Below are 15,857 nucleotides of genomic sequence, written 5' to 3'. Positions count from 1 at the left end.
TGCTGACAGTCACTGTTTTGCAAAAATGACAGAAAATAGGGAACAGGAGTAAGCAGTTTCACTTCATGAACACAAAATGTCAACTTAGCTGTTATCTTATGGCCTAAGTGATTAGCAGAAATACACAATAATTTCTGAAGCTGTTTACTGTATCTGCCACAAAGGCAGCCAAATTCCCAAGCTATCTGAAATCTTTTGTTTCCAATTCTCGGGGTTGCTTGCTTATATTTGAGAGGATGCTTCGATCTCTCACAATGATTTTGTTGCCAAATTTTTGTGTGCTGTTGTTTTATTTTCTAACTCACTTCCCTTTATGAAAGGTTCTCTTTTACCATGGGTATGAAGTGATCAGGCACTTTTCAGCACAAAGAAGCCACCAATCAAGCATTTGTTGTATAATTTAAACATGTGGTGAGGGAGAGACTATGGTATAATTCCATTGTGTTGTTCACCCGGCGTACCCAGATAAAATCCCTAAAGGGTCTGTAAGTGTACAAAAAAAATGTTGCTTTTTCTCTTTCTCTTTCTCTTACTCCCTCATAACACACTGGGCTTTCTTGCAAAATACTGGAGGATCAGTTTGAGGGGTTTTTTTATAACTTAATCCTTAAAATCTGAGATCTACACTTGTTTTCTCTTCACCTAAAAAAAAAAAAAACAAAAACAAACCAACAAAACCACCAAAACAAAAAACCCCACAATATTTCTTTCTGTTTCAGACTTATTTTTTTATTCTAAAGAGGAAGTTGATTCTCAACTCCATTGGGAATTACATTTTCTTTTCTTTCTTCCAAATGTGGCTGGCTTTCAGAAGGCCTTTAATTATCTAATATAAAATTGCCCAATCTGACTTTTCCAATGTCTCATATAAAGCAGAATTCTTAAATCTGCCCCCTCTGACAGACTGTAGCTAAAGTGATATTTTATTTTCTAATTCTGAGATAATTTATTATGATAAATAAATTACTTTATTATGGTAGTGAATTACATCAGTAATTGCTGTTATATTAGCTTCATCACTTGTTAAAAATATATGTTTCTGTTGTAATAACGATTTTGCACTAATGTATCTTAGTACCGTGCTTTTTAAAAATATATGCTATGAATGTAATAAAATTACTGCATTTATATATTATCTTTCACCAAGGAAGATACTAGATCATCTAAAATATATACTTGTGGTGCGATACAAAGACTCTGCAGAGAACTTTATCAGGAAAAAAAAGGTTTAATATTTTGGGGGTGGACATGGAACAAACTCCAGTACAAGCACTCTGACCCCCTATTCTTTATATGAAATTAGATCCAAACACCAACTGTCTTCCACTAAAAGACTATTTGGAAATTGCATCATCAAACATTAAATAGGAGTTTTATCTAGAGACACCACAGGAACTGTGTATGAATATTCCATATTCCAGCGTTTCTCAAACTATGGTCCCTGGAAATCATAGGTCAAAGGTATCACCCTTCTTTGGAGACCACACATTTTACCCATTTGTTCATACAGGGATATGATGAAATGGGCAAAAAGTCAAACTCTAAAAATGGTATGCTATAGAAAGGGAATGCATTTGCTGTATATATTCACATAATAGTAAACTGAAAAAGAGATGTCATCCTGCAGAATGCATCTCCTGCAAATGTGCACCTCACTTATGAATTTTACACTGAACCAGATGCAGCTGTGAGAAGAAGAAAGAAATTACTTCTCCAACTTCTGAGGTTTTTTGGGAAAAGTCTTTAACAGATAGTGTACTACATTTTGCTTCAGTAATGATAGAAGCAGAACCCATGTGCAGGTTTAGCACCAAAGTGCTACAGTGGTATTTGTTCCAGACTTAAATGTGCTTTCTACTGGCTTTGATTGCCAACTGAAGTCAAATATGCCTAAGCCTTTGGTTCCCCAAGGGCCTGACCAAAAACTTTGATATATCTATGCTATACAGCATGATGCTTGTTTTAAAGAACCTGTCCCCATAAGTATCATACAAAATCCAGACTTATGAGCTGTGTTCCCTATATAATATGAGAGAAACAAGTGCCTTAGAAGTACGATTCAAAAGATCATACCCTCACCTTAGGAAGGAATCAGCCAGTCAAATAGACAAATCCCGAGGGGTAAACTCCTACTTTTTTTCCACATTGATGCCTTTGAGACAGGACTGTCCATAACACAAGGAGATTCACACTTGCATTCCTCACCTCCTAACATTTTTTCTGAGCATTAGTTTGTGGGGTATGATGTGAGGAGTCTGTTTGGGGCCGATCAGTTTTCATGTGGACAATAATGTGACATCTCCATGACATACAATGGAGTAGTTGCTTAACTGCCTTAGCCAAACAGGGAACCAGAAATGAGGTGGTTTCCACAAAAGAGTGCTTGGGGCTTATGCTGGACCTGCAAGGCCAGATATTTTTCTGTATGCAGTCTAAGATCTGGAAGTCTTTTGGAAGTAACAGACTCACCTGCAGGGAGTCAGATGAATATCTTGGTATTTTATTAGACACCTCTTGACCAATGGACTTAACTGGAGAAGTGGCAGAGGCCATGCTTTTAGCTTTGCAGAGAGTGCCACTGTATAGGTTTGGGAGCTGGGCTGGAGGGCATTTTAGCAGCATTCTCAAAGCTACAATAAGAGTTAAGCAGCAGCAATAATGAGCAGGACACACCTGTGCACTGATGGCAAGCTAACTGTGAGATTTTTAGTGACCATGTGCAGTGGCTAGGCCATGTTTCCAGTCACCAAAAGGGAAGAAAAAGCACTCTGCAAGTCTTGCTCTGCTGTTGAACAGTTCTCAAGGAACTGAGACTGCAGACTGCTGCTTCCTTACCAATTACATTCAGGAGTGTTCCCCAATTTCTATCTTAAAAAGCAACTGTCAGTTCCTATTGCAAATTCTTCCCTTCCACAACTTTGCAGCTAATGGACTGATTTCTGAACTGATCTGGAGTTTGCTTAACCATAATAAGAAAGTTCGTTCACAAGAGAATGTTAGGCCACCTCTAACTCAGCTGATAAAGTCACTCCATTTGCAATGACAGAAACATCAATATGTACAGAAAATAAGGATAGGTTTTAGTGTTACTGAACCATTAGCCTTGGATGTTTGATTTTGATAATAAGAATATGGCTCTTTCCATAACACTGTTAATGATCTTAGAGGAGAAAGTTATTCAACATGATTGTATTGCCAGCAAGAAAATTGACATAACAAGGCTTTCTGGCTTTATAACCTATATTCACTAGCTGCTAGCCTGCTGAAAATTACCTGTTTAGTGGTACTTAGTGGTAACTAATTGTCAATGCAAACATTTATTGCACTTGTTAGTTTGAATATCCTTCTTATTTGCTTTTGGTAGTGGTGATGGTTTTCTTTGTTCAGCTCTTTTGCTATCTTTCATTTCAAAACTTGAAACTTAACAGACCAAAGAGTCTGAGGTTAAAAGGAATTATGACCAGTTCTCATCACATCATAATACCTCAACCTTTCTCATGTTGCCAAATTAAAAGGCCTCACCTAGAAGCTGATGGTCTAAAAGAAAGAAAATAGATTATTAGTGCTCCAGATTCAGTTATGGAAAGGTTGGGGTTTCTTCCTTCGAAAAAATTCAACTCATTTAAATCATTTAGTAAGAAAGAGGTTTAGCTTTGAATGAAGAAGTATTTGTTATGACTGGAATTTATAGAATCAGACCAGTGGAGGAAGAAATATGTTAGCAATATAGATTTGAACAGTTTAATGACCACAAAAAATTCCTTTACACTATTTACTTAAATAATGCATGGGCTAAAAAGCTAAATATTTGTACAGAGATGGAAAAGGAGAAAAATTAAGTTTGCCAAAGTAATATCTGAGTGGGAAACTGTGATTCCTAAACTATGATTTTCAAGTACCATATGCCACTGAGCATCAGCACGCACACAGTGCTGCTTTCCAGCAGGTCTTACAGGAGATATCTTTATAGGAGCTCTTTACTACAGCCAGTCTTCTGAAGGAAAATTTTAAGGGAAGCAGATCCCATTCATTTTTCATTCCTTGGATTTTCTAATAGGTAGCAGTTTCATGATATGGATATTTGTCTATTAGGAACCTGATGGAAATTACCAAGGTCTTTCATATATATCACATAATTCAAGGCATAGATTTATTTCCTGGCATTTCTGATAGTTAAAATGTGTTACAGCATAAGATGAAGTTTTAATGAGATAGAACTCAAATGTTCTCTATGAAATACCCTTCTCTTCTCGTTCTGTGTAGTTAGGGTTAACTTTGAATTCTCTGCAAGGTCAAGTATTTCTTATCAAATTTGGAAAAGAGATTGACAGGCACTATTAGGCATATTATTGATATTATTCTCTCATTTGAACCTGACTCTGATTTTCTGGGGATGATTTTTCCCCAGAATTTTTTAAATGTTGACACAGAAAAACAAAAAGTAGACAGATCTTTCTTAAGCTGTCATAGATATAATTTCCAGCATAAAGCATATTCTGTAAAATAATCTAGGTATAAAATACCTTAAGGATTTTGGTTTTATGATTAACATTCCGAGTTGGTTCACTAACTGGTAAAGCAGTTGATGGTTGATGTGAAAAGCAACTCCAGCACATGTTGTAAATGTCAATATCACTGAATGACACCAGAGTATGAAGGGGCATCCAGTTTCTGCTTTATAAATAAATAAATTCCACTGACATTGTAGGAAGGAAGTACTGGAATAAATTTGCCCTTCCCAGTAGCCCTCCTCTGTCATATGTACCCTGATCCATTTCTGTGAAACCACAAGACCAGGCTATTCAAAATGGAAAATTTCCATGAGCTGTGATTCTAAATGGCTTAGATGTTCTCAAAAAATTCTGCTACAAGCTTTGTCTCATTTTAAAATTAAAACACTATTTGTCTGTCTGAGGAAGATGTCTCCTTCACTGAGATGAAGGCCATTATACCACTAATTAGGCATCTCTGGCCTGAAAAATATACCTCCACAGAAAAAAAGACAGGTCTTACAATCTGTTGCACCTTATGAAAATTTTGTATTTCCCTAATTTTGCAAAATAATGGACATTCTTATTTTAAAAAAGCCTTTAGCAATGCAGGAAATCTAAACTAGAGACCAGATTCTCAACTAATGTAAAACATTTTAGCTCCATCAAATTCAAAGTAGCTAGCCAATGTACACCAACTATGGATCCAGTAAAACTGTATGTTAATCCTCATTCTATTTACTGAAATGAAAGGATGAAGATGTTACATAGCCAGACTGTTCTTACCTACCATTGTCAAAATCATATTGATGTTGGCAATAACAGTCTGACCAACCAGCTTAACAAAGAAGAGAGATTTGTGTAAGCCACGTACATGCGTGCCTTGCAGGCTTGTCTCGGAGAAGGTGGCAATTTCCTCTTGCCCTTTTTCAGTATTCTTTAGACATAGCTTTATGAAAAGTTATAATATTCCCAGAGACATAGAAAAGATCCAGCTAGTCTTACTCAGAACTGAAAGCTTTAAAGGTTAGTCTTGAGGGACATTATTACACTGCAGGTCAATAATGCCTAGTAACCTTTGCCATGTCTCCTGAGGGTGAACACACATTTTATGATACCCCATTCTGCTACAGATTAAAGTCTTTGGAAAGGCTGGTTTAAGGTTAGATACTGTATGGAAAAATCCCCCGGAGGACACTCTGTAAGGGGACTGAGCACATGTGGAACAGCAGCACATTTGCCTCCCCTGCCCCTCGCTCTGATATCACTCTGTCTTCGAAGGTAAGGTACTAAGGGGATTCTTGATTCTAACAGAAGCTGATAAAATATTTTAGATCCATGCTTCCCAGACTAGATATTTTAAAGGGAAGGATTTGAGACTTAGCTGCTCATGAACACTATCTTTCAAAGCATGTGAAAGAAGAGACTGGATGGGGGGTTTGTTTGGGGTGGGGACATCGGTTTAGGGGTTTTGGGTTGGTTTTTTTTTAAGATCTATTCAGTTTAAGATTGGCTGTGCTCTTCTCCACTTACAAGTTGAAGTTTCTGCTCATTTCTTTTTGCAATTTCTCAGCTAAGCATAAAAACTGCTCCAGGAAATTTTCAGTGAAGAATCATTTCAATTTTGTAATGCATTTGTTTCAACAATCACCGTGGCACTTATCTTAACCTTCTGAACTAGAACAAGCATACTAGATTTTGCTTCAGTGACAGGCTATAGTGTGATAAACTCAGTTTTTAAGTTACAGTCTATCAGATTATAGTAGTGAGATTAAACAGTACCATTTGACTTATTTGAACAATCATAGCTAAAGGAAATACTTGAAATCTAGAATTTACTGCCATAGTGTTTTGTGCTTGTTTTCCTCCTTACTTACTGTGCATTTTGGCAAATCAAGAAGTCACATTCTTTTTTCAGTTAAAAATGATTCTATGATGTTGAAAATTAGAAATGAGTTTTAAATGAAAAGGAACAAAAAAATTCTGCCTTCCCTCAGAAATCCATAGAAAATCAAGGTATTTAAATTAACATCCTCTGCCTTCTGCTTATAGCAAAAGACTGGATGCAAAATTAAGCTCCATATGTAGGCTGCATTTCTTAAATCCTAGAATGTTTGGATCATCGGTCCATTGTCACTGATACAAACTGGAAAAATTAGCAGAGAAAATCATATCTTCAGCTGACATAAAATAAACTGCATTCAGCTGAAGTCTGTTGTTCTGCACTGATCTGAACAAGTTACAAATCTGGTCCTTTAATGCGTAGGAGGAAAAGTTGAATAGTGCAAGAAGTTCACATCGCAACAAACCTTTCTGATTTGGCTGTAAGAAATCTGTTTCAGAACCAGCTCTGCCTCCAACTTTCTGGTTTGGGCCCAAAAGCTAACAATGCAGCTCATTGCACTCCCAAAGTAAAGGGTTTAAAAATAATCCCTTTAAAGGAGCACCACTGCCATGTTTTTTGCTTTTGTTTTCTTTTTATTTTGTTTTTATCTCTCCTACATCCCCTGCCTAAAGGTTGACTTTCAAATTTGGAAGAGGTCCAAAATCCAACCTATCTTTGTTTCTCTCTGTATTTGCAACATGCATTTCTTTGTTAAAGTTAGGTGTAGTTTTCATGCTTTCTCTAGAATCAAGAGAAATCCTTGTCAGCCTTGTAGAAATCAACACAACGAGGAGCATCGCTGGAAAACACGCACAGTAGAAGCAAAGACACGCTGCATTTTCTTGTCCAACTTTCAAGGACTGACAATTTGCTAACAACATGTGTATTTTCTATTAGGATTAATTACTCTCATAAAACCATTTTTAGGCTCACATAGACACATTCTGATTTTTCAGGCTGCTACGCATTGAACCACAACTATCACCTCTCAAGTGCCAAGTGCATGTCACCTAATCTGTTCTTCTCCACACACCCCTGGGTGTAGGGGTACACACCTCATCCAGCTCTTTGCCAAACACTACCTTGCTCTTCAAATCACCTACCAGTTGCAGATGTGTTCTGACATCTACAAGCCCCATCCTCAAAACAGTCACTCTGTGTGTGTCACTCCCCAGGTGCAGCCTCACACCACAGCCACTGCAGGTAGAGTCTCGCAACTCAGAAAAAAAGGAACTCAAGTTTCTTCTTTAATGGCTCAGTGGGACATAAGTAGGCTCAGCACTTCAGAAAAGCAGGCCACTTATTTAATCACCTAAATGTGGATTTAGGTTCCTATTGTTGAGAATCTAGGCTGCAGCATATGGGCCATTTTCACTGGGACACCCTGGCTGGTTTTTCATTGCTCTAGCAAACAAAGCAGCTGTAAATCTGGCTGGGTTTATGGCTGTTTTGCCTTACTAGAGCAGCAGAAAGCAACCAGAGAACAGTAGTGAACCTGTCCATGTATATCAAATGCCTTGACATTGTCCTTTTTAACTGTCAGATTTTTCAGAGAAATAAATCTGTACCTTTTAATGTCTTGCTGTGTAATGGACAAAGACAGTTAAAGAGCAGATTTCTCTGTTTTCTTGGCCTTTCCACTGCTGAACTCTTAACTTTTCTAGCAAGAATTTCTTTTCCCTTCATTTAAACAGAGCTACCCGCCTTGAACTTCTGGTTGCAAAGCAGTGCCAATATATAAATGATTTCACCTTTAAGTGCTTGTTATGAATAGATAGCACAATATACACTTTCATTATCACCAAAGAGCATATAGAGCGTAACACTCTGTACTTTTCCAGCACCAGAAAAGGTGGCTGTGCAAGTGAAGGTATCACAAAGCGTTCCGTGATGGAGACGATAAACCAGGTCTGTCACACAGCTGAAAGTTTAGTAAGCCATACTTATCACCCTTCCTATGATGAAGAGTGTTCATACACACTTATATGGGCTATATATGTGGGGCTACATTCTGAGAAATAGTCCGTCACATTGCACTTGCTTGACCGTCTCTCTGTCAGTCATTTGCAACCATTCAACTACACCTACTTACTCTGCTTATGGAGAGAAGTCTGATTTGACAAGCACATTCGTTGCACACAGAAAGATTTAAGGTGAAAACTTTTAATCTGCACAGACTTTTACCTTATTGTACAAGAGAGCTGGCAAAGGCCCTGCCACTGAACTTGTCAATTCCATAGTTAGAAACTGGTTAGGAAGTAAGCCAAATCATAGAGCTATACATTGAACTGCAATAGATGTAGTCTGACTACGTAATAGGTATATCCTGTGCAGGGAACCGTCACTTCACAGTTACTTCATTTTCTACTTTGAGGCAACTCTTCCCTATAGAGTATTTCAGTGCAAATATATTCACAGTAGAAGAAGGCATAATAAATAATAAGTAGTAATAAATCACATATAAAACATTAAAATGTTATAACAAACTGTATGATTTTCTGGAAATGTATTCTCATTGCAATATACTGTCAGAGGCATTAAAGAGCTAAAAATCTATTTATGTAATTATTTCTGTCACTAGCATGGAAGCCAGCTGGGAATTGTCACAAACATAGATACAGCCTGTGTTTTCTCCCCTAACAAAACTATGCAATGGCCTTCCCACAGGGGCCAGTACGTGAGTCATCATGACTGCTAACAGCAGCCAGCATGTACATTGTATGAAAATGTCTATATGTATTTAGCTTCAAATCAGACCTGGCGCAGTTGCTTCTATTGCACACAGGATATTTCCATTTCTTTTTACACTGATTCTGAGAGTTTGACTATTTTGCAGACATCAGAATCAACCAAGTTTTTACCTCATCAAAAATAAGTCAGTGTGCAGCCATAATAGTGTCACTTTTTTATAATACCTCTACAGCTTTCTGTCCTACTTTTGCAGTTTTCCTTCAGCTAAGATTTGCTGAACCTCCTTAAGCATTTTTCAACTTTTGTTCTTTTTTTAAGCCAAATCAGCTCTTGCTTTACAGCTGAAAGAGGGATTGGTGTGAAAATATTTACAACTCCCTCAGCTGCTGTCATAGTTTGGAGCAGCCTTTTCTTGGGTCATCAACACAGAAATCAACACAGAAAGCTTCCTTTTATTAACGTTTCTTCTCCTGGTCATGCCTCTGAGAGGTTTTCTCTACCAAAGGAAGCAATAGCTCCCTGTGCAGGAGATGGGAATCCACCAAGGGAAGTCAGAAAAAAAGATTTACTCAAAGCATACAGTTGGAAGTACCAACACATAGCAACCAAACTTCTGGGTAACCAGCAAGTGCTGATATAAATGACTTAGTGCTGTGTGCCAGCCACAACAGACACTAGTGACAGGTACTCTGCGTTGCTCATCAATATCTGTTTAGTGTTCAGTACTATGAGGTGACAGGGTTTCAGTCTGAACTATGATCCATTTCTAAAACTCTCATGAGGCACAGCTAGAACAAAAGCCTATTTATTAATATAAAAGTAGCATTCATGGGTTGCACCAGGACCCCTTCATTTATTCAAACATAAAACTAGAAACAGTTCCTTCCCCACATATATAATAAATCATGGTCTTGATTTACAGTACATCTGCAGTAAGTGCCCATGTGCATGTTTATGTCCCACTGTAAATGTGAAGTTCAGAAGGCAAAGGAGGGAGAGAAGCATTCTACAGTTAGCTATATATTTCAATATGGGCTACATGATATTCTTCTTCACCTTGAATAATACTTTATTGTTCAAGTAATACTACTGGAATGCAAATACATTGCTATAATTTGGAGATAGATATATATATACATACACCGTGTGTACATGAGCAAGCCTAGCCCAGTTGGAACATTATACTGCATAGGGGAAAAAATTGTGCCAGCTATAATTCCATGAGCCGTATTCAAGATATTCTTGCTATTTTGAGAACTCGGTTATTAATAGCTATATGTATATTTAATAATATGCTCCTGTTAGCATATGTTTAAAAATCCAAGTCTTTTTGACAGTAAAATTGACATAAATTTACTTGTTCAACTATTGTGGGGAAGGCTGAAGTCTGAAATAGCAGTGGTGTCACAGGTTAAATCTCTTCCAGTGTGTGCCTGCTAGCTAGCTCTGTCGATCATTCAATCAGAGAATTGAATTTCTCTTTTGCTGTCTTTTCCAAATATACGTGTTTGTTGTATCAGTAGACATATCCTGGGCAAGCGATTTGCCATTGCAAATGCACTGAAAAGATACTGCTGATAAAAAAACTCAGAATGCCTTGTTGTTAAAACAAATACAAACTCTTTTGGGGCAACATTAATTTGGGCTTTGAACATTTTAATTTTAATCTATGTAAATTCTTCAATTTTTTTCACATTATCTTGTAACACGGCAATTACAATGCAGAGTGGGAATAAGGTTATATCAAGGTAATAAAAATAATATTATATCATTGTGTAACACTTTCAAATATTCTATTTATTGTTTTCTTAAGCTTTTACATAGTTCTGATCTCTTTTCTGAACCAAAACACCCTCAGTTTCTTGTGACAGCATATATAATTCCAAACCTAAAAGGAGAGTTTTAGGAGTGAGATGAATCTCCATTAATTTTATGGGCACAGTTTAGCAAGTGGAGAAAATACTGAATATTTGGAATAAATTAAATTCATTTTTTCTTCCTTTTTTCTGCTCAGAATGGAGATTTAGCAATAAAATAATTATACATTTTAATATATCATCTGTTACAATCCCAACCTTGGTATAACACATACAAAATACCTATTAGACTACAGCTCTAATTTTATGTAAACTGTCTGCATTTTCCAGTTCTGATTTGATACATGCTGACCACTGCTGGGAGATGTTGCCTAAAGGAAAATGCATTTCCTGACAAAATCATAAGAAATTAGCCTGATAAGAAACAGTACACAAAAAGATAATGTTGGAGGAGAAGTGGTCATTTTGTGACAATTCAGCTGTTGAAACATCTTGATTACATGCAGCTTTCAGTGAAGTAATCTACAGCTTTGTTCTTAAACATTTATTCTATATCACCCTAATATATGTATAATGGCTCTATTTTTTCCTCAACAGAAGTTAGACTATTCACAGCAAGACATATACCTGAATACCTCTAATTAGAAGGCATGTCCCTGTTTTTAACACCCACAGCCACCTTTTGCCACAACCTGTGAGAGTTGTCCCACCCTGAAATATATGAGTGGCATCATAAATAGATGTTAACATTAAATTCAGATACCATTGTTCCAAATGTTTGAAATGCTAAAAGCTACTTTTATTTTTCTGATTCACATCTACAGATATTAAATATCTCTTGTGTACCCATGTTAATAATAAGTAGGTTTCCTAATCATTTGGTGAGTTCATATGGTTAACTATCCTTACCCACTATAGTAGTTTTGTTGCAGTCATGATGGTCAAACAGTATGAAAGAGAGAAGCTTTGTAGCTTTTAGTAGACTAACTGACATCACAGGAAAGCTTTGGCAAACATAAACCTTCTTTAGGTTGTTTTCATCCAAATTAAGCATTGTATTGACAACTTGAGCATTTTGAATGGATGTTAGCTAATTAACTACTACTGTGGCAGTAAGTCGAGGACAACCCCTGTGTTTCCTTTAACAGAGAAACTTAGAAAGACCCTGCGTGCAGCTTATTGCCTAGAAGAAAGATCTACATCATTTCTAAGTCATCCATCACACAGGCATCTGAATGCTAGCCACATATTAACTGGCTACATAAAAAATGTTAAAGATTGTGATTATACTCATTCCATGACAGGAACCTTGTTTATTAATATGTTTTTTTAAATGTCACTCCACAAGTTAAAAGCTTTATGCACATTAAAATGCAACACATATTTCTACACTGGGTTTCAGCATATATTATTCAGCACTTGTTAGCTAATATAGCTTTGTTTTTTCTCAATGAATGTCTTATTCTCTGTAACTGCAGATTTCTGTTTATTGGGGAAGATGAGGAAATAATGGCAAATCATAAGACACCTTAATGCTACCTCATGAAACTATTTAACAATACTTTCTCTGTTATATTGGCCTTAGAAAAGAAAAAATTATCTGTTCCACTGGCAAATCTTGAACATCCAGCTTAATACTGAGCAATGTCATTCTTGCCTTTTTTTTTTTCCCTGCACATTTTTAGTTTTTTAATTTATGATAATCAGTTCTGTTTCTTCCTTTAGATTTCGGTTCTGTTGTTGTAAGTGATGGCGTCTTGGAGCACTGAAATTCAAAACTGAAGGGTGCCAGACCCAAATCCCACATCATGTGGTAGTCTGAAAGATTATCTTCCACATTACATTGATTAAATTAGGCCAGAAAATACCACAGACCCTGATGTGTATGTGGTAATACTTTGAAAGGACAGAAACAGTTCCCAACAGCTTCAAAATTGTCCAGAACAGAGTAGCTGCCATGTGGGCTTTTATCCTCCTACAGATAACGTCAAGCATATCTACTGCTGTGTGCATTCTGCAGCCTTGATAAGAGGAAGAAGAAAACTTTTCAGGACTACAAGACACAGTTAAAACTAGAGCTTTCTCTCTATCCACTGGCAGATTTTGGGATTAAAATAGCATAACTCCAAGGTATTTAGTTAGCTTTATAGATATTGAGGCCATAAATGCACTCGCATTTTATTTTCCTGGGAGTTCCTACTAAAAAGAACTATGCAGCCACAATACATTTAATAATTACAGTAGTCTCAAACAACTTGAAATACAACCACAGTACACAGTGACCTTAAAGACAGGTCAGATAATTACTGTGCAGTGCCAGAGAAAACTTCAGGCAGTAAAAGTTGTTGTTGATGGTTTTGCTGTTAGTGGTGATAATGAGGCCTGTTAAAGTTATGTAATAGATTTATACGTCAAATTAATCTTTTCCTCAGCACAATCCTAGGAAAGCATTTTTGTTTCTATGTACCCTCTAAGGTGCATCCCTCTGTGAATCATCAGTCTATGTTATTATTAGTCTTCTGCATTAACTGTGCAACATTATGGAAGGTGACTTAAGCAAAGTGACCTGAAGTGCTGCAATACATTTCATGAGCTTGAAAACACCATCGGAAGCAGAGGAAGGAAGCGATCTCTTGCAGAAGCACACCTATGCTTTATTTTATTTTATTTTGCTTTGTTTTGTTTCTAACATAGTTTTCTTCTAAACAGATGAAGGCTCTTTGGCAATACTGTTGATGGAGAACATGAACATGTTATGTATTGTCAAATTAAACACACATGTAGTAAGTGCAACAGGAAGAGAACTATCCATATTAAAAGGCTAAAATCCACAACGGACCTTTCTTGAGCCTGAAGGTTTGTCTTGACTGGATGTTTTCTTTGTCAGTGAAGGCAACTTAAAAAGTTCCCATGTTCCCAATAGTCCTCCTTCCACCACTTATTTCTGTTACAGGTATAGGTGCCTTGAGGAGCTTTAATAGGTTTGGGGATATACTTTATTGCTGTTTTGTTGGGGGTTTTTTTAAATGGCAAGATTTCAGGGACCTGGTTGTAAGTCTGGCATTCCAGCCTGCAGCAGCATGGCTTAGGGTGGAAGAGGTGGGAATGAACAAGAATAGCATGTGTATTTACACCAGTAGATTATGGTTCCATTTTTCACATCCAGTGCTTGGCCCTGAGGGTGACATCAGGGTCTGCAAGCTCCCCCCACCCAGTGGTTGGCTGCCTGCCCTTAGAGCCAGCACTGTCATGGCACAGCCACCCTGGGACATGGGAACAGGACACTGTGAGAGGGCTGTGCAAGATGAGCTGGGAGAAGCCTTGCTCATCCCCATCCCTCCCTGTTTGCTCCAGAGCTGCATTTACACTCAGGTCCTTGCCTGAGCTACCTGTCAGTGTGTCCGTGCTGGCCATGTACCTCGCTGATCCTGACCTTGACTTGATCTCCAAGCTTTTCCTCAGACCTGCCCCATCCCTGTGGACCTGCCTGGTGATCCGGGCTATGGTTGACCCTGGTACCATCACTGGACTTGCTCTTCTCTTCTTGCTGGGGAACCATGGAGCTACATCCTGTGTGTGTGAGGGCGCTGTCATGCCAGCCATGTTGTGACCCCCACTCCCAGCTCTCTATACCCTGTGGTACATTGCTTCCTGACATCCAGTTTCACAACAGTTTCAACAGACCTAAGTTACAGCTGCTGAAGACCCATTTTCCTCCATGAGATCAACTCCCTCCCTTACTCAAACTATGGTACTTCTCAAAATTTATATGGCCACTCTTCCAGGAACTAAAGCAACTCCACAAATTACTGGTTTTGATAGGGTTGGGTTTGGCTTACTTAGGGTTTGGTTTGGTAGAATTAGTTGTTCAACTTCATGAACAGCTGGGTTGGGTTGGGGGGGAGGGGGGCGGATGTAGCAGGGGAGGGGCTACAGAGGTGGCTCCTGCGAGAAGCTGCTGGAACCTCCCCCAGCTTCAAGTCAGACCTGCCTCTGGCTAAGGCCAAGCCAATTAGCGGTGGTGGTTGCACCTCTGTGATAACATATTTAAGAAGGGGAACCTGAGAGGAGGAGGAGTTGTGAGGGAAATACCTATCCAAACACTGAGGTCAGTGGAAGAAAGGAGGGGGAGGTGTGCCAGAGCAGAGATTCCCCTGCAGCCCATAGTGAGAGGTCGGGCTGTCTCCCTGCAGCCCATGGAGGTCCACAGTGGAGCAGATGCCCACCTGCAGCCCGTGGAGGACCCCAAGACAGAGCAGGTGGCTGCGCCTGAGGAAGGATATGACTCTGAGGGAAGCCCATGCTGGAGCAGTTTGTTGCTGAGAGGACTGCAGCCCGTGGGAAGCACCCACGCTGAAACAGTTCGGGAAGATCTGCAGCCCGTGGGAAGGACTCACACCAAAGAAGTTCATGGAGGACTGTCTCCTGTGAGAGGGACCCCATGCTGAACCAGAGGAAGAGTGTGAGGAGTCCTCCCCCTGAGGAGGAAGTGGCAAAGATAACGTGTGATGAACTGACCGCAACCCCCATTACCTGTCCCCCTGTGCCGCTCGCTCGAGGGGGAGGAGGTGGAAAAATAGGGAGCAAAGCTAAGCCTGGAAAGAAGGGAGGGGTGAGGGAAAAGTGTTTTTAAGATATGGTTGTACTTCTCACTGTCTTACTCTGATTGGTAAATTAGTGGAGGTGGTGATCAAACTAAATTGATGTTCTTTCTTCACAAGTCAAGTCCGTTTTTTGCCCCTGACCATAATGGATGAGTCATGCCTTCCTGTCCTTGTCTCAATTCCCAAGCCTTTTGTTGTATTTTCTCCTCCCTATCCTACCAGGGTGGGGCAGGGGGGTGGGGAGGTGGGGGCGGGGGGGGAGTCAGAGAGTGAGTGGCTGCATGGTGCTCAATTGCTCTCTGGGCTTAAACCACAATAGTCTCAGTTGAGGAGCAGATAAACCTTGATTTTGGTCTAAGGGACAAGATGA

Source organism: Strix uralensis, chromosome 1 (assembly GCF_047716275.1).
Source record: "Strix uralensis isolate ZFMK-TIS-50842 chromosome 1, bStrUra1, whole genome shotgun sequence".
NCBI lineage: Eukaryota > Metazoa > Chordata > Aves > Strigiformes > Strigidae > Strix > Strix uralensis.
Note: the sequence above shows the minus strand (reverse complement) of the source record.